Raw genomic sequence first — 19700 nt, forward strand, 5'->3', positions numbered from 1 at the left:
ACAAATATTCGCCACATACTATACAGGAGCCATGTGCCATGAATAATGAAATTTCATATGCTGGTGTCACTTGTTGTAAGACTCTGAGGTTTAAATGGAACTACCATTAGGACAGAAACACTGTATTCACAGTGAGTGGGAAAGACTGCAGTAAACTGAAGGAAAAGTGCCCTTCTGAACATTTTCCAAAAATGATCCAAGGTCTGTGGCTTGTGTGATGTTTGCTTGCAGACATTCTCAGGGCCTCCATATCTGTTTTCTGTGGCTGAACTCATTGGCAGAAAAAATAAAGAGTTTGTTGGAGCGCCTGGCCTCACCTCAAGGTTTCCTTAACTGGCAAGACCTCAGACCTTCTCTGACCAGTTATAGGATGTATTTTTTGTAACCAGTCATCATTCCTGTGGATTGTGATGGCAAAAATCTTCAGTACTTGCCGATATTTGCTGCTCCTGTGGCAAGGCTGCTCCTCCCAGGAAATTAGGAGAGAGTTGGTAGAGCCCATATATGGTTGCGATTTTAATTTCCTAACAAGACAGTGATATCCAGGTCTTTTTTTGGAAGTACTTTTTAAGGCTTTATTAAGTCTATGTATAACTGACATGCAACAAAATGGACTCTTCTAATGTGTGCTTTTGATGAGCTTGAACCTATGAATAAAGCTGTGAAAATGTCACATGTGAAATAATCATATATCTCACGCATGTGCAGGTTAGAGCAAAAGTAGGCTTTCAGATGTGAGTATGCAAATCACAGAGTTTATTCTCTTATTTTATATGTCTTTTTCATTTTTAAAAATAATTTTGTTGACCTTTTAGTAAGAGAAGAAGGGAGAGAGTGAGAAATGGAGATATGTGAAACATTGAACTGCTGCCTCCTATCTGCCACCTACAGGGCATCCAGGTGGGCATGTGCCCTGACCTGGGCTGGAGCCAGTGACCTTTCAGGGCAAGGGATGGTGTCCAACCAACTGAAGTACAACGTCCAGTGAAGAGATTATTCTTGTGTTATTATTTACTAACTATTGTATTAATTTCCTTACCAACAATTCTAAACCTCCTTTACCACACCCTATATTTGCCTCCTGACATTTATAATCTTTCTGCCTTCCCCAGCTCTAAATGCAGTCATTGATTTTCCTTCCTTTACAAGATTAGTTCATATTTTTCATAATGTAATAAACACTATAATGTGTGTATTCTTTAACAAGTATGAGATTCTTTCATGCTACACAGTTAATTTGAGGTACAACACTAATGCTTATGTGAAAAGTTCATTATTTTTTATTGCTGAGTAGTATTGTGTTCTGTGAATAACCACTTTATCTATTGATCTGGCTATGGTTTTTTGTTGTTTCCAGGTTTGAGGTATTATAAATAAATTTTCTGGGATTATTGGGTTCAGTTCTTTATACAAACGTATCTTTTCCCTATCTAACTGTTGCAGTATAGGTGAGTGTTTTAAGATATGCAGAACTGTGATCTAAAATGGTCCTCCCTTTCCCTTCCCAGCCACCCACAATAATGAAAATTCTAGTTTTTTGTTATCCTTGTGGGCACTTGCGATGTTTAATATTTTTAATTGTAGGCCTGAAAATCAGTAGTGTTAACTTGTTTTGTTTTAATTCCATTTCCCTAAGAAATTTTTATGGTGAGCATTTCTTTTTTTTTTTTTTTTAAATATATTTTATTGATTTTTTACAGAGAGGAAGGGAGAGAGATAGAGAGTTAGAAACATCGATGAGAGAGAAACATCGATCAGCTGCCTCCTGCACATCTCCCACTGGGGATGTGCCCGCAACCCAGGTACATGCCCTTGACCAGAATCGAACCTGGGACCTTTCAGTCCGCAGGCCGACGCTCTATCCACTGAGCCAAACCGGTTTCGGCTGGTGAGCATTTCTTTATGTATTTATAGACCCTGTCTTTATCTCCTTTGTTGAAAAGTCTGATCAGAAACTTCTGCCAATTTTTAAAATGAATTTATGATTTAAGCAATAGGAAGTCATTTCACCATGTAAGACATCTGTTTGTAACTCACTCAGTCCTCAAGGACTCAACTTCTTTGCCATTTGGAACTGTATGTTTTGAATATTGGGAGGAAAGTTGTTTTTCTAAAATTGTATCCTAGTTACAATTTAAATCCCACTTGCATGATACACTTACAAGATTAACAACATTGCTAACATTCTCCACCATTCAGTTTAAGTTGAAGAATTCAATAGTATATTAAGTGAAGTCAAGGTTTGTAGTATTTGTCAATTTTTCTAGGGTAAATACTCTCATCATCGTCACTTTCAAACCTCCAAAGTGCTCCAAAGATAGCACTGAATATGGACTGATGAGATATTTCAGTAGTAAATAATTATATTTTATTTCCAACATATTGATGCAGTAGGTACAGATATGCTCAAGAACTTTCATAACAAAATAGTAAAATAATTGGGAAGTGGCAAGTTTTAATTATTTTTTAAACTTTGATGTAAGTATAATTGATTTAAAACATATATGCAAAATAATATTTTTATTGATTTCTGAGAGGAAGGGGGGAGTGAGGGATAGAAACATCAATGATGAGAGAGAATCACTGATAGGCTGCCTCCTGCATGCCTCACAATGGGGATCCAGCCCACCACCTGAGCATGTGTCCTGACTGGGAATGCAACCGTGACCTCCAGGTTCATAGGTCAATGCTCAACCACTGAAACACACCAGCCAGGCTCTCCTAACCTAAGGGATCCCGTTCGACCTGCAACTGAGGCAGCAATGAGCAGCGACAGCTCATCCTGGGCTAACCCCCTGAACCTGTGTTCAAGGCCTTCTTTTCTCTGATTCTCCAGTGAGTTCACAGTGATGTTTCTAGAGAGCCATAGGAGTCCCACCTAGTCTCTCTGCTGTTCCTTGTTCTATTCTAAGCCCTAGATTTTTTTCATTATCCCCATCTTTAGTAAATGTTCCCTCAAAATCTCTGAACTCCTGTTGTGAAATTTTTTTCCGCATGAAGTCAAGAATACAAACACTATAGGCCCAGCTGAGGCAGACCAGCTCCAGGCTGGTTCCTGTTCCCTACAAGTTATGCCTGTGACATCCTGTATAAAGACAGAACAAGACATGATTTTGCTTACAAGACTTGGAAGAAAATGTGATGGCCCACAATCACTTTGTTGTATTTGAGTCAAATCAATCTTAACACTTCATTTTTTAAATGTCTTTTATTGATTTTTTTAGAGAAAAAGGGAGAGGAAGAAATATCAATGATGAGAGAGAATCATTGAATAGCTGCCTCCAGCATTCCCCCTACTGGGATGGAGCCCCCAACCTGGGTATGTGCCTTGACCTGGAATCAAACCAGCGGTATGTTGGTCGATGGGTACACAACCAACCACTGAGCCCCACCAGCTGTGCACACTATTATTTTCTATTGCTGACTCTATTATAGATGTTACCAATTTCTTCCATACTCCTCCCCTCTTTTCTCACCACATTACTGTATATGTCCATGGCCTATGCATATATGTATTAACAGTGGGGCCTTGACTTACGAGTGTCCCAGCTAACGAGTTTTTCGAGATACGAGCCGTCTCTTGGCCGATTTTTTGCTTTGAGTTGCGACCTAAAATTCAGGTTATGAGCCAGCTTCAGATACCCCACCGCTAGTTGGCGCAGCGAACGTCACAGTGAACGCCACAACATCAGCTCAGCATCACGTGTCTCACTCGTTCACAATTGATTTGACATACGAGTAATTTGAGTTACGAGCTCCGTCACAGAACAAATTAAACTTGTAAGTCAAGGCCCCACTGTACTTTGTTTAAAATATTTTTGTTGATTTTAGAGAGTGGAGGGAGAGGGAGAGATAAAAGCATCAATGATAACATAGAGTTGCTGATTAGTTGCCTCGTGCATGACTCCACCCACACACTGGGAATTGAGCCTGCAACCCATGTATGTGCCCTGACCAGGAAAAGAAGCAGTATCAAATGACCTCATCATTTATAAAATATAATGAACAGCATAAATTGATGAACAAAAATAGATTCAGAAACATAGAAGCGTCAAACAGACTCAAACTTCAGAGGGAAGTCAGGGAAGGGAGGGGTTAAGGGATCAACCAAAAGACTTATATGCATTCGTATAAGCATAAACTATGGACGCAGACAGACACTATGGGGGTAAGGGCATGTGCTGAGGCATGGGGGTGGCTGGGCAGAGCTCAATGGGGGAAAACGGAGTTATATGTAATACTATATGTAATACTTTAAACAAGAAATAGTTTAAAAAATAAAAATAAAATGAAAAGAACCGTGACCTCCTAGTTCATAGGTCGAGGTTCAACAACTGAGCTATACCAGCTAGGCCACATTATTTTAAAATTTACAAAAATACATATTATTTTTATTGTTGATAGAATTATCGATGTCTCCCATTTCCCCCCTCTGTATATATTCTTGGTGGGTCTCTTGCATTCCTCCCACCTTCTTCCCCTCAGAGATCTGTTAGTCTGCTCTAGTTAGCCAGGCCTCTGGTCCCATTTAGTCCCTCCCCAGGCGTCACTCTCTCTTCCACAACACTTTCATTCACCTAATCAGTGGTTGGCAAACAGGCTCGGCAAACCGCGGCTCGCGAACCACATGTGGCTCTTTGGCCCCTTGAGTGTGGCTCTTCCACAAAATACCGACTTCTATGCATGGCCAGGAAGTTTCAATCGCACTGTACGGGAGCGCCTCCACAAGGTAGTTTGTGGAAGAATCACAGTGAAGGGGCCAAAGAACTGCATGTGGCTTGTGAGCCCCGGTTTGCCCACCACAGATAACTCATTGGCTGGGATGCCAGTACTACACTGGGTGGTTGACAAAACTACATTAGCCAGAAGGAACTGCACTCCTGTGGGAGGCGCTAAAGGGCATTTTGGTGACTGCGCATCCAGTTAGGGCGGAACTTCCACCTTTCTCCTTGTGGTGGACATTTTAACCTCTCAGGTCTTCACAGATTCACAGGCTTCAGGGAGCTTGTGGTGAGGACGAGGAGGCCTGGGAGGTAGCGTGCCTGCTGTGTGGGGTGTGTCTGAAGCTCCTTGAGCCCAACAGACCGAGATGGGCGTCCTCGTGCCTCCTGGACTCCTCTCTGCTCACAGCGTCCCCGCAGCCTGACCCCATTTCACCCTCCAGTTTTGGGGACCGGTGCCTCTCAGGTCCCGCCACCCAGGTCCCAGCGCTCAGAATGATGAGTCCCTCGTGGGTGACACATGGTTGATGGGGGAAGAGGGTGAAAGGCTGCAGTGCCACCTTGTAAGTGTTATGCCCAGATTTCAAGACCCCCCACAGAACCACCAGGGAGTGCCGAGTCTGATGCAAAAGCATATAGTCTTTTATTCAAGCTAGCTTGGTCTCTCTGCCTCCATTACTGGATGAAAGAGAGCCTGGAGTCTTGGAAGAACAAAAAATTTATAGGGCTTGGGGTCGGGGGGTGGGGGCACACTCTGACCACTGATTTGGCTGATTCCAGTTGGTTGAGTGAGGGCAGGGGGCTAGTGACTCAAGGGCAGGGTGCAGCTAGGGTCTGGTTACACAAAGATGGGGGGGTGGCTAGCATACTTTTGGCCTTTGGCTAGTTTCCTCCGCTTTCCCATTGGCTGAGATAAGGGCAGGCTGAGTAACTGATATATTCTGCGGCTTTTTCTTGGAAGAGGGGTTAAGGACACAGCTATCAGTCCTGTTCTGTCCTTTCATTCCCCCCTTGTCTTGGAACTTCTGGCTCAATCATGAGACGGACTGAACTATCAACTGAACTATTCCTATACACTCCTTGACAAATTGGACTAGTCTGCTAATAATGCAAGGGCCGAAAATCATCAGCATCAGGAGGATTACAAGGGGTCCGCCAAGGTCCGCTGTCTTCTTGAGGGTGATCTGCAGTGGGTGTGTCTGGTCAGGGGTCACCTTCCAGTCAGGCTTCCTGCTGTCCTGGGCACAGAAGGAGCTGGGCTTGTGGCCTGGCAGAGACAAACTATAACAAATGGTCCAGTGGAAGGGAAAGAAAACATTTCAGTTTTAACAACCTCTATTGAAATAGGATTTTTCTCCTTAAAATTACCTGTCCGTTCATTAAAATACCAATTTTTTTACTGTATTCAATTTGGCCTGATTGTTTGCATAAACACAACAAGAATGGTAACTGACTATCTTTGTTGGAATTTCATGATTGAATCTTTTTATTTATTTATTTATTTTTATTAAATCTTTATTGTTCAGATTATTACATTTGTTCCTCTTTTTTCCCCCCAAAACTCCCCTCCTCCCAGTTCCCGCCCCACCCTCCGCCCTCACTCCCCACCCACTGTCCTTATCCATATGTGCACGATTTTTTTCCAGTCTCTTCCCGCATCTCCCACCCCCCACTCCCCCCGAGAATAGTCAGTCCATTCCCTTTCTATGTCCCTGATTCTATTATAATCACCAGTTCATTCTGTACATCAGATTATTTATTCACTTGATTCTTAGATTCACTTGTTGATAGATGCATGTTTGTTGTTCATAATTTGTATCTTTGCCTTTTTCTTCTTCTTCTTCTTAAAGGATACCTTTCAGCATTTCATATAATACTGGTTTGATGGTGATGAACTCCTTTAGCTTTTCCTTATCTATGAAGCTCTTTATCTGACCTTCAATTCTGAATGATAACTTTGCTGGATAAAGTAATCTTGGTTGTAGGTTCTTGGTATTCATTACTGAATATTTCTTGCCACTCCCTTCTGGCCTGCAGAGTTTCTGTGGAGAAATCAGCTGACAGTCGTATGGGTATTCCCTTGTAGGTAACTGAGTTTCTTTCTCTTGCTGCTTTTAAGATTCTCTCTTTGTCTTTTGCTCTTGGCATTTAAATTATGATGTGTCTTGGTGTGGTCCTCTTTGGATTCCTTTTGTTTGGGGTTCTCTGCCCTTCCTGGACCTGTAAGTCTATTTCTTTCACCAGGTGGGGGAAGTTTTCTGTCATTATTTCTTCAAATAGGTTTTCAATATCTTGCTCTCTCTCATCTTCTGGCACCCCTATAATTCTGATGTTGGTACTCTTGAAGCTGTCCCAGAGGCTCCTTACACTATCTTCGTATTTTCAGATTCTTTTTTCATTTTGCTTTTCCGGTTGGATGTTTTTTGCTTCTTCGCATTTCAAATCTTTGACTTGATTCTTGCGTTCCTCTGGTCTGCTGTTGGGATTCTGTATAATATTCTTTATTTCAGTCAGTGTATGCTTAATTTCTAGTTTGTTATCACAACATCGAGGGTCTCATTAGATTTCTTGAGGATCTCACTACATTTATCAGCAGTTTCTAGAAAATTATTGAAAGACCTTAAAAGTGCGGTTTTTAGCTCTATATCCTCCATTTCTGTCATGTTTCTTTGTCTCTGCATTTTTTAAAAATTGTATTTTATTGATTTTTTACAGAGAGAAAGGGAGGGAGATAGAGAGTTAGAAACATCGATGAGAGAGAAACATCGATCAGCTGCCTCCTGCACACCCCCCACTGGGCATGTGCCCACAACCCAGGTACATGCCCTTGACCGGAATCGAACCTGGGACCCTTCAGTCCGCAGGCTGACGCTCTATACACTGAGCCAAACCGGTTTTGGCTCTCTCCTTATTTTTTATGCTTTCTTGGTGCAACCCCTTGTGGTCTTTGTGCGCAGTCTTGTTGTAGTTAAGCCTTGATTGTTGTAGGCAATACTGGGGGTGATTTGACCTCCAGGCTAACTGGCTATGAGAGTCAGCTGTGTCTGCAGTGGGAGAACTTCTGTGCTGGATCTCTAGGGCGGTGCTAATCTAGCGTTTGCCTAAGGCTATCCGGCAAATGCCTCTGTGCAGGGCTTGGGCGGGGCAGTTCCCAGGGGATCTACAGGGTGGGCGGAGCAAGCAGTTATGGCTGCTCTCAGTTCTATCCCCAGGGGCTCTGTCTCTCAGAGTCCCAGAAACTGCTACAAACCTCAGAGAGAAAGCTGCCTTCGAGTTCCGACCGAAGCCAGACAGTCCCGCTTCTCCCATTTGAGTCTGGGTCCCTAGAGACTCGCCTGGATCTGGAGCTCAGAGTCTGAAACTCCCTCCCGATTAAAAACAACAACCGCGCCCTCAGCTGCCAGCCCTCTCCGCATGCACTCCGCACCTTAGTATTTCACTTCAGCACTGCGCCTCCTCTGAGTCGGTATGCTATTCTCTTTCCTCCTAGTTGTAGAACTTCCACTCAGCCAGCCTTCCTGTGGTTCTGGATGATGTCCGTTCCGTCTTTTAGTTGTATTTTTGAAGTGGTTGTTCGAGGCAGCAAACTCCGGAGTTAACCTATGCCGCCATCTTGGTTTCTCATCATGATTGAATCATAATGTGCCCTGTAGGGCCAGGAAACCTAGCCATCCAGCTGCCATCAGGCCCGCCTGCAGTATCTGCTGAGTTAGGTGAATCCCTCACCTGTAGCAGCTCCACCTGAGCCCACGCTCTAGGCTTTAAGGCCCAGCTCAGTAGCCCTCCTACTCGTTGAGGCCCAGAGTGTGTGGGGGTTCTGCAGGGATGCAGAGGCATCCTTATTGTTCCCCTTTTACTCTGTCCAACTGCCAGTGATGGTAGGGCATGGGCCTGACGCTCCAGCGCCAGCCATCTTCAGGGCTCCCAAGCAGGATACCAGGCTTTTCCTGTGGCACTCTTATTGGCTTCAAGTTTTCAGAGCTTAGACAGGTTTCTTTAAAACATGATACTCCAGTCAAAGTTTCTGGTTACAACCGGTCTTATTGATTTCATGCAAAGAAATGTATTGCCATGACTTATTGAAAACCAGTCTTATTGATTTCATGCAAAGAAATGTATTGCCATGACTTATTAAGCATTGCCAGATTTCAGAGGAATTATATAAGGAGAAAAACATACTGATCTGCTCTAAGATTTTCTGATTTTCCTTGCCAGTCCTTTTTCATGGATTTTTTAGTTATAACAAAACAGTAACTGTTAGATTTCTTTTATCAGTCCCCCCTAAGTACTTTGGCATAACTATTTGCCCTCTGTTTAGGGAGGCAGAATATAAATTATTTACTCTCTCTGGCTTACTGGCCTGTACTATTTGATTAATTTTTTTTAAATATTTCTCTTTTCCTTTTTATCATGTACACAACCTTTATGAATTTTATACTTTCAAACCAGCCTTTAAACCTTCTCTCCATGTCCTTCAAAAATGCATAACCATGACTCAAACCTTCTATTCCAAACAGGCCTTTCCTAGTTTTCTACAGTTGAGGTTTGTACTACCCCTGACATGGGCATTGTCACGCAGGCCTGCAAGACAGTATACAAGCTGCCAACTGTTAGCTGTTTCTCAATAGAGACCAAAACCTGATGGGTATTCTTCTTTTCCCAGTTGGGCACCTGCCCTCTTGGCAGCCAGACACCCTCTACTCTTGGGATTCACCCCACACAGTCCCCTTCCAGGACAGCCAACATACATTCAAACCTGCAAGAGAATCAAAGGTTAATATAACATATCAATACAATGAAACATAATATTGGCATCATGACCACTTCAGGCAGCCAAATCCTCCACTACTAAACTTGAGATATGGCAGGGCTATACAAACATTTTAGGGAGGTGACTAAAGTCCACTCTTTGACCTTTCTATATAAGGTAAAATCGTCCTTGTCTTTCTGAAGCCATGTCTATGAAGATGCAGGCATCATCTGAGTCTATTATACAATTTTCTGCATGTATAGTCCTTTTCAAGTTGGGGTGAGTCCTGGGGTCGTGAACTTCTTTACCCACACTGAGTCCCCAGGCTGGAAAGGATGTACTAACTCCGAGGTGGCACTGGCAGGGCAACAAGCTTATGGGTGGCTTGTAATTTCTGTAAGAGATCACGTCCAAGTAAGGGTAACAGGCATTCTGGCATGACTAGAAACGAATGAGTTAGTGTGTTCTTTCTGAGGTCGACAGCCCTCTTTGATGTCCAAGGAAAAAGGCAGTTTGTCCGGTGGCTCTTAGAACTGGTGTCTTCTTAGATGTTACTGGTCCCATTAGCTTTGTCAAGACTGAAAGGCTGCTCCAGAATACACCAGGAAACTAACCGGGGACTCTATTTATCTACAAATATTTTCTTTTTTTTTTGTTTGTTTGCAGCCACCCTTCCATGCACAGTCTTGCAGGGCTCTACTTCAAGAACATTACAGTGAGTACAACAGTGATAAAGCCAATGACTTCAGGCACACCAGTGTGTAAGTCAGCACAGGATTATCCCACAGGAATAACACAAAGTGTCAAGAAGGTCATTAATGTGAAATTACGCTAGTGGATTTTCTGATGGGAGCACACTAAACTGACTGAGGTGAAAAAGTGGAGAGGACTTGGAAGGAAGTAGCAAGGACACCCACAGAGCCCCTGCCTATAAAGCTTGCTGCTGGCTCAGTAATTTGCCAGGTAGATTAAGGTACTTAATTTGCATAAAAATGAGCTAGGCCTTGCTGGAGCCTGCAGTGCCTCCAGGATGCACCTCCATATTAAACAATACTTGGTAATTAAAGAGAGTTTGTTTTATCAAAAGGCTTCATGGAGAGCTTTAACAAGCATTTAGTAATTAAATTTCAAAACACCTCTCTGAAGCAAGAAGTGTCCTATTTTTCTGCCTTTTTCAGAAGGACACCTAGTGAGATATGAACAGGGCAAATGACTTGTGACAATGGACATCTTGGAAAAGCAAGTAAATTTCTGACTTTGATGATATCAGATATATCACCAGCACTCTTTCCATTTTGTTTGTTTGTTTTTTATACTTACAGTTGGGGCCCTAATACCTGGACATTCTCATTCAGGGTTAGGACTTATCTTTAAATAAGTGTTTCTGAGTGTGTCTTTATGTAGACTGCATTTGTTCCCTAAAGCTGCCATAACAGAATCCCACAGACTGGGTGGCTTAAACAATAAAATTTTATTTTCCCACAGGTCTGGAGGCTAGAAGTTGGGGATCAAGGTGTTGGCAGGATTAGTTCCTCCTGTATCTACAAATATTTTCAAATCTACCCCAGAATTCCAAAATATCAACCCAACACAGAAATATCAGAGCAAATCAAAGTCTCTAGTAAACAAACAGACAGAAATTTTGTTGGGTGGGAATACTTTTCCAGGCCCAACAGGTGGAATTAAGCTCTCAATCACTGACTGATCATCACAAATACTGGTGTTGGGGACCGCTGGTGGTGCTGGAAAATAACAAATTTAGGATTTGGGGGCTGGTCACAGGTTGAATGAAAGTGTTGTCTGCAACTGATCTCTTGTTTTGAGATGTAATTTTAGATTTCATGAAGTTCAGAATGCTCCCTGAGGTGAAAAGTATTATTTAAATTATTCCTGAAGACCACAAATCTAAATGGATATATTGTTTTTAAATTTTTTAATTTGATTTTTATAGAGAGAATGAAGGAAAGGAAAAGAGAAAATCACTGATTGGTGCCTCCTGCATGGCCCCCACCCACTAGGCTTACACCCAGAAAACTTGGCTTGTGCCTCACAAGGAATCTAACTGGTAACCTTTCTGTGCATGGGACTACATTCAACCAACAGACCCACTCCAGCCATCAGATATTTTATTTTTATCAAAACATCCTATTATTAATAGAAAAATCAGGATAGGAGAAAATGTACATAATCCTATCCTAGTTGTTTAAAAACAAAATTGTAAAGGGTACACGGCCAACAAGTTGACCTTTCCTACATTGTCTGCATGTTTGCAGTCATTACACATTGTAAAACTAAGGAGCTAAGAGTTACTGAATGTTTACTACACGTGCTAAGCCCTGGATTCAATGCTTTACATGAATTATCTACACTAATAAAAGAGAAAAATGGTACTTGGTGTACGACGATACCCTTTTCATTGGCTAATCAGGGCTATATGCAAATTAACTGCCAACTAAGATTGGCAGTTAACTGCCAACAAGATGGCGGTTAATTTGCATATGTAGGCACAATGCAGGGAGGTGAAAGGGAAAGCAGGAAGAAGCCCCCTGCCACTGACAGTGATCAGAAACCCAGGGGGGAGCTAAGAGCTGGGGGGCAGGGCAAAGGCGGCCCCAGGGCCGCCTTTGCCCTGCTCCCCAGCCATGATCAGAGAACCAGGTGCCTTTTCCGCTCTGGCCAGTGATAGCAGGAAGTAGGGGTGGAGCCAGCAATGGGAGCTGGGCACGGTCGAAGCTGGCAGTCCCAGGAGCTAGGGGTCCCTTGCCTGGGCCTAAAGCGAAGCCCACGATCGCGGGGCCGCTGCAGCTGCGGGTCCCCGCTGCCCGGGCCGGACGCCTCAGCCAGAGGCGTTAGGCCTGGGCAGGGGCAGAGCCTGCAACCTCGGGGAGCTGGGGGTCCCCTGCCCAGGCCTGACACCTCTGCCGGGGGCCTCAGGCCTGGTCAAGGGGACGATCCGGTGATTGGTGATCGGAGGGTGATGAGGGTCAACTCCTCTGGCTGAGGCATCAGGCCTGGGCGGAGGGCGGAGCCGGGGATTGGGTCGATATGATGTTCCCCTTGACCAGGCCTGAAGCCTGGGTCAGAGGCGTCAGGCTTGGGCGGGGGGTGGAGCAAGCGATCAGAGGGAGATGGCGGTCCCCTGCCCAGGCATGATTCCTGGGACAGAGGCCTCAGGCCTGGGCGGGGGTCAGAGCCAGTGATCAGGGGCAGATGGGGGTTCCCTGTCCAAGCCTGACACCTCTGGCAGAGGCATCAGGCCTGGGCAAGGGGCCAATCAGGTGATCGGAGGGTGATGGGGGTCAACGCCTGAGGGCTCCCAGTATGTGAGAGGGGGAAGGCTGGGCTGAGGGACACTCCTCCCACCCCCCACACCCAGTGCACGAATTTCGTGCACGGGGCCCCTAGTTTCAACATAAATTGCATGATTATAGAGTTAATAAAAGGCAGGGCTGGAAGACAAACCCATGTGTCTCTAACAACAGAGTCCTGGCTTCTACTGTTAGGCTCTGTAACTATTAGGATTGGCTAGATGTTATTATAAATTACAAACAGACCCAAAGATTTATTGGTTTTTATATTAAAGAAGGTATCTTTCTTGTTCATGCCACGTGATCTCACTGATTCTCCTGGGACTTGTATAAAGAGAAGCCACCATATGCACACCTCCTGGATATATCAGAGATGTACAGAGATGGTGGCAAGTCTCAGTGCTTCCAGACTTTTCTGTTAGCAGTGACAGGCTTCACGCTCAGCACATATCATTGGTCAAAGCACTTCACAGGGCTGCAGCAAATTCACGTGTTCAGTAGGGAAGTCTGACATACTTGATGGCCACATTCATGTGACTACATGGGGCCAGCCTCTTTGGGGGCTGTGTATGGGCGAAGAAGAGCAGTGAAGATTGCTGGGAAGTGACAGTGGAAATTAGTTCAGATGGTTCACTTTCCCCTCATCCAGGTGCATTTTGTCCCAGAGCTGCCCACGACCACCACTATCTAGATTCAAAGGAGTGAACTTCAATAAGAGGAATTGGGTCAGAAGTCAGTGGCCATGAACTCAGAGCCCACTTCTGAGTGTGACCTTTAAGAAATCCCTCGCTGTCTCGGTTCCCCCACTATGTTCGAGGTGAAGATCCATATGTTAAGAATGTTTATTGGAAGGTACAGGACTGCACGCATTTCAGCATCTATGTACTTTGAAATTAGTATCAGTCAGTACTCTGTCTCCGAGTCTCTATCATTTGCATAGCTCAGGTGAGGGCTCCATCAGGTGGGGCTGAATGTAAAAATGCTGACATTAACATCAATGTTGGTCTTAGGTTCCCATTCATTTGTGCCTGAACCTGTGCTAAATGTGGTCCCTCCATTGTTCTCTTCATCCCCATTGGAGGGAGCACTGGGCCTAATTTTCCCTCCTTGTCTCAATGTTCCTGAGTGTCCAAGCTCACCCAGTAAATGATGAGAGTCCAGAGGTCATAAAGTGATGCTCCGAGCAACCCCAGGCACCTTCCTTATTAGGTGTCAGAATAGCTTACATATGGGCAATGGCTTGACCTTCTCTTCAGGGACCAGGAGGACCACCTGAATATCCCAGCCTTCTCCAGGGGTATCCAGGTCCTCATTCCTAAGGGGGATTTAGGGTCCTAGGATTCTTCACCCTCAGCTTTCCCCCATATGCACCCATCCAGTGATTCCTTTTCAGGGATTCAGGATCTTCCAGATCCCCCTCAAAGGCTTAGAGTCCGCCAAAAACAGTGCCTCCACACTCTATTCTTCCATTCTGCCACCAGTCTTTCCCAATTCTCCAATTTCGCTCAGCCTGCAGTTTTATGACCCTTCACTTCATCCATCCATGAACCTGAGATGGGACCCAAAGGAGTATAACAGTGGCTTGGAAGAGAAGGGGCTCAGCCTGCGGAGCAGAGAAGAACATATTGTCCTCTAAATCACCCCTGTGGAGATTGCCTATGCATTTGCCTGTTGCTGGAGTGCACACATACAATCTCACAGGGAACATGCAGACATCATAAGCACACAAATGCATGGGTACAGAACGCCCCCAGGCAAAGATGGCTCTCAGGAGCAGGGCTTGTGGCCGGCTCACACAGACCCAGACTACAGACTCGGACATCACTTTGAGGGGAATACACAAATACACACAGATAAGAACACATGGGAACAAGACAGCGTCAGGATGCACACCCACACACACAATGGGCACACTCAGGCACACACCAGAAGGGACATTTGTGGACACAGTAGACAGACACAAAGAAAATAAAAAACACAGATACAATCAGGAACACTCAAAGGGGCAGCAATTCACACATACAACCAACACTGACAAGCAAAGCAACACTCCCCTTAATGCTGAGTCATACTAATACACTGTTTTGAAGGAAACATTAAGAACTGAGGTGCTGTTTTGAAGAGGTAGTACAGTGGGTTGGAGAATCATCTCATATTGCACCTCCCCCCTCCGCCCCCCCCCCCCACACACACAATAGATTGTGGATTTGATCCCTGGTTGGGGCATGTATGAAAGGAAACTGATCCATGTTCCTCTGCCATTAATGTTTACTTATTTCTCTCCCTGTTTCTCTTTATTCTTTATCTAAAATCAATAAACATATCCTCAGCTGAGGATTAAAAAAGATAAATGTAATAATTAAGGTATTGAATTTTCAAGAACATAGCATTAAATCCAGAGCAATCTCTCTAGAACAGTTATCAGAGAATCATTTGAATGCAGTCAATGTGTCTTCTTTTACCTGGGAGGCTAACAGAATCACTATCGCTGATCTCAGAAAACCCCCACATAATTATTGTCATAGTCATGATCCCCTCCTTGCTTTCATTTAACCACTAAAATATGATGGTTTCTGAATACAGTCATCCCTTCATTTCCATAACTTAGGTTAGACTTTGAGTGATAAAAATTAACTTATCTTAGTAGAAGCTGTTTCTGAGGAATTCCAACATAACTTTAGGCACTGGAATGAGTAGAGCCTAATTCTCCCTCTAGGTCCCATGTAGCCATGCACCCCCTGTTGATAACTAGAACCTAGAGGTCCAGGAGTGATGCTCTGAGTAGACCCAGACACCTTCCTCTATTAGTTTTCAGCTTAGCTTTCACATGGGCAAGGGACACCCTCTCCAGGGATGTCCAGTTCCTCATTATTAGTGGGGACTTAGGAGCCTAGAAGTCTTCCCCTCAGCTTTCCCCCACATGCACCCATCTTCACATTCCTTTCCAAGGATCCTGGATCATCCAGCTACTCCAAGAAGGCACAGTCTTCTACAAACATTTCGAATCCACACTCTATACCTCCTGTCTGTCATCACAGTCTGCCCCAATTCCCCACCTTGCTACAGCCTGAGGTTCTATGAACTGGCCCTGTGCTTAATTCATACCTGAGATGGGACCTCCAGAGGGACACCAGATGCCTGGACGAGCAGGAGAATAAGGGGCTCAACTGGTGGTGGGGAAGAAAAACAGGAAATCCTCTACATCACCTCTCCGGAGATTCACTATGACTTGTCAGTGGTTGGGGTGCACAGACTCAGAGAGAACTATACAGATAACAGGAGCACAGAAACCTGCAGGTAGAAAACACCCCCGGCCTCTTCTGGGCACTCAGGTGCCGGACTTAGGTCCAGGCTCACATAGACCCACAATGTAGACATAGGCAATACCTTGAAGGGAACACACACACACACACACACACACACACACACACACACACAAGAAACAAATAACTTGGGCCCCCTGACAGTGCGACAGGACACACTCACAATGGACACCCCCCCCATATGCTGGCAGGAAACCCTACAACCAAACTTTTCCAGGGGCCCAACCTCTCTGCCCCCTCAACCTCACATCCCACAGTATATTGTCCCTCAGAGTCCAGGCTCCATCACCTCACTCCAGGTGCAAGGGTCTGCTCGGCACAGGCCAAACTTATAGAGGGGGGAGACCACCTGGAATGCATCACCCCAATGTGGTATCATGATGAGACCAAGCCTCTCCTTCAGAAAATGCTTGTACTTAAGAATGGTCTCACCATTAAAAACACACAGCACCATTTCCTGGAGAATCCATGCTCCCTCCAGGACTGGTTGGGCAGTGGTATTTTTAATGAAATGAAAATGGAAAATTACCCAGAAATGCAAAAATAGAGAAATTCAAACAATGCCCGTGGAGCTTAGGAGAGTGTATGGGCTGCTCAGAGCTAGGTGAACTTATTTGAGGGCCTCAAGTATTAGGAGCTGCTCCAGAATGCCTGGGAGGGATCTGGGCTCCTCAACCACCTGAATCCAAAATAGCTCAGTCTCAACCCCTGGCTGGAAGGTGCTGAGACCACAAAGCCCATGTCCAGGACCAGAGCTTTTCCCAGCCCCTTAGGGTTTAGTCTCAGGGAGCACAGATGCCATAATTACCTGTGGGTGACTCTTTAGCTCAGCTCCAGTTCCCTACCCTCCACACTGACAGAAGGGCCCCTCCCCTCCTGTCCTCTCCCTCACTGTGTGCTCTGCCCTCATGAGAACCCTTATGGCTGGTTCACCACAGGGTCCCTGCCTGGTCTGTGATGGTGTTCGGATGTGTTGACTCGTTTGGTGAAAAAACACACAAATATATTGCTCAGAGAGAAAGAGAGAGAAGAATAGGGAGAGGGAAACACCCATTTTGTGTTCCACTAATTTTATACATTGTTTGATTCTTTTTTTAATATAAGCTTTGTTTTAAATTTAAAGAAAAACTGAAAATGAGTATTTTTTTACAAATTATACCAACATTGAAAATGTAATTTGGGAATGTTGAACATTAGTTCTCAATTCAAAATAATGACATGTCTTGGTGTTGGCTAATGTAAAGTTTATTTAAACCTAGTACCTTTATATAAGCTTAACCATTTCATCCTTCCTAAAATTCAGTGATTATGATTCAACTTGATAAGGTTAAAGCAGTCTTCTATGTAAAACCCAGTATAACGTTTTGAAATACAATATATTTACACCAGCGAGGAAATGATAAAAACCTGTAAAAACCACATGGGACTTGCCGAAAAGGCTGCCTACATACAGAGGGAGCATTTCTCCTCAACACACACACGTGATCAAACAGACTCCCTCACGTTCTCTTAGACAGCCACCTGCGTGGTTATAAATGCCGCTCTAGCATGTATGAACTGAAAATAACATATGTTTTAAAAGGTCCTTGAAGACACAGGGGAGTGGAATGAGCCCGCGCTGAGAGCAGCACCACACAGGCTGTTATGAGGCTGTGGCCAAGCTGCCAGCCCAGCTGGATCTGCCCCTGGGGAAGCAGGACCCGCCCCCAGGGAAGTAGCCCCGCCCCCCAAACCCACAGGGAAGCAGGCCCCGCCCCCATGGGAACAGGCCCCACCCCAGGGAAGCAGGCCCCGCCCTCAGAAAGCCGGTGGAGGCGGGCCCAGAAAGACTGAAGGTCTTGTTGATGATCTCCTCCGCCTCCTGGACCTCGTCCTCCTTGATGACCAGCGGAGGCTTGGCCAGAAGTCCATTATCTCCAAGGCGCAGGCGCACCTTCCAAGCATCGGAATCTTTGGTTTCCCGGGTGACGATGGCGTTCAGCAGCCCCTTCCCATGCACTGCGGTCACGATGTCCGAGGGCAGCTTCCTGAGCTCGTTCTCTTCTTCCAAAACCTCCCAGGCGGCGTTGGCCCCGCGGCTGCCCAGGGGGTTGCAACCTTACGGGGAGCCGCGCTCCCGCGCTGGATGGTCAGCATGATCTCGTGGTCACACAGCACCGCCCACACGGGGTACAGGCCACCGGTAAGGGCCTTGCCCAGGAGGACTAGGTCAGGCCTGACGTTTTCATGGCCGACTGCCAGCCACCGGCCAGTCCTGGCCAGTCCCGTCTCGGTCTCACAATAAACAGGACCAGGTGCCTGGTGCAGAGCTGGCGCACACCCCTCACGCAGCCTGGATCGGGACAATGACGCCCGCCTGGCCCTGAATGGATTCGACCATGAACGTGGCATCTTTTGGATCCTGAAGAGCACCGAGAGCAGGCAGGTCGTTGTAGGGAATGATCTTGAACCCCGGCACGAAGGGGACAAAGCCGTCGTCGCTGCTGGGGTCCGTGGAGCTGGAGATGGCACACAGAGCCCTGCCCCAAAAGTTTCCAGCTGCGAAGACGATCTTGGCTTTGTCCTTGAGGACGCCCTTCATGGAGCAGCCCCACCGCTGCGCTAGCTTGCAAGAGGTCTCCCCGGCTCCACCCTGTGCTCATGGGGAGAACCTGGCGGTAGGTGAGCTTCGTGACTTTCTCCTTGTCCTCGACCGGCACGTTGTTGTAGGAGGCCCGCAAGGTCGGCGTCAGCTTCTCCTCCTGGCTCTTCAGGGCGTCCATGATCTTGGAGTGGCAATGCCCTTGGTTGACGGCGCTGTGCACACTCAGGAAATCAAAGCAGTCCCTGCCTTCCGCATCCCACAGGGAAATACCTGTCCCTCTCTCCAGGGTGACCGGTAAGGGGTGGTAAAGAGTGTCCCAAAATTCACGCAAGATTTGAATTTTGCGTGAGCATTAACAACAAAAAATAAAAGCCTAATTTTTCTTGGTTTATTGAATCAGATTCTAATATCTGTTACCCTGTGATTTCAATCCCTTCAATTTGATAAGCATTACCAAGTACCGATTATGGCCCAGGAGCAGGGACAATGAAGACCAATGAAGACCATGGCTTCGCATATGTGCCAGCAAAGCTGTGGAGGCCATTTACCCGATGTGCTATTCCATACATAACCCTATACTATATACTTTATGAATCAATAAAAAATTTACAAGTTTTAATTATAAACCTGTGTTTTCTATCAAAATTACTTCTTGCGTGAATTTTGGGACACCCTTTAGTTGTGAGTGCCATACTTGGCTTCCCGTTCAAAATCGTCATCAGACCATAGATTGCCTTGGACCGTCTTCTTAGTCGCCACGGATGTAGCAGAAGCCACTGGCATGTGGGCGCCCTGGCAAAGCCTGGCCACAGTCTGCAGACGAGCTAGCTTGGAAAGCATCGTGTCCTTGGAGCAGGAATCCCACCGACCAGGTACCCTTTCTTCCCGCGGTTCAGATGGAAATGCAGATTGTTCAGCCTGGATCCAGGGACGATCTGCTGGGTCCAGTAATCCTTGTTGGCACCTACGGCTCCAGAACCAGCGGCTAGGTCTCGGTGGCAGCACATTGTTTGA

At 45.6% G+C, this 19700-nt stretch overlaps 1 protein-coding gene and 1 pseudogene across 1 annotated transcript in view; both read right to left on the reverse strand.

Annotated features, from left to right (window-relative positions):
* The window catches only part of LOC132222888 (zinc finger protein 551-like), a 187698-nt gene that overhangs the window by 145897 nt on the left and 22101 nt on the right, over positions 1-19700 (reverse strand). The gene's annotated exons all lie outside the window — the stretch shown is intronic.
* On the reverse strand, positions 13317-19693 carry LOC132223003 (ornithine aminotransferase, mitochondrial-like; annotated as a pseudogene).

This window comes from Myotis daubentonii, chromosome 21 (assembly GCF_963259705.1).
Source record: "Myotis daubentonii chromosome 21, mMyoDau2.1, whole genome shotgun sequence".
Classification (NCBI taxonomy): Eukaryota; Metazoa; Chordata; class Mammalia; order Chiroptera; family Vespertilionidae; genus Myotis; species Myotis daubentonii.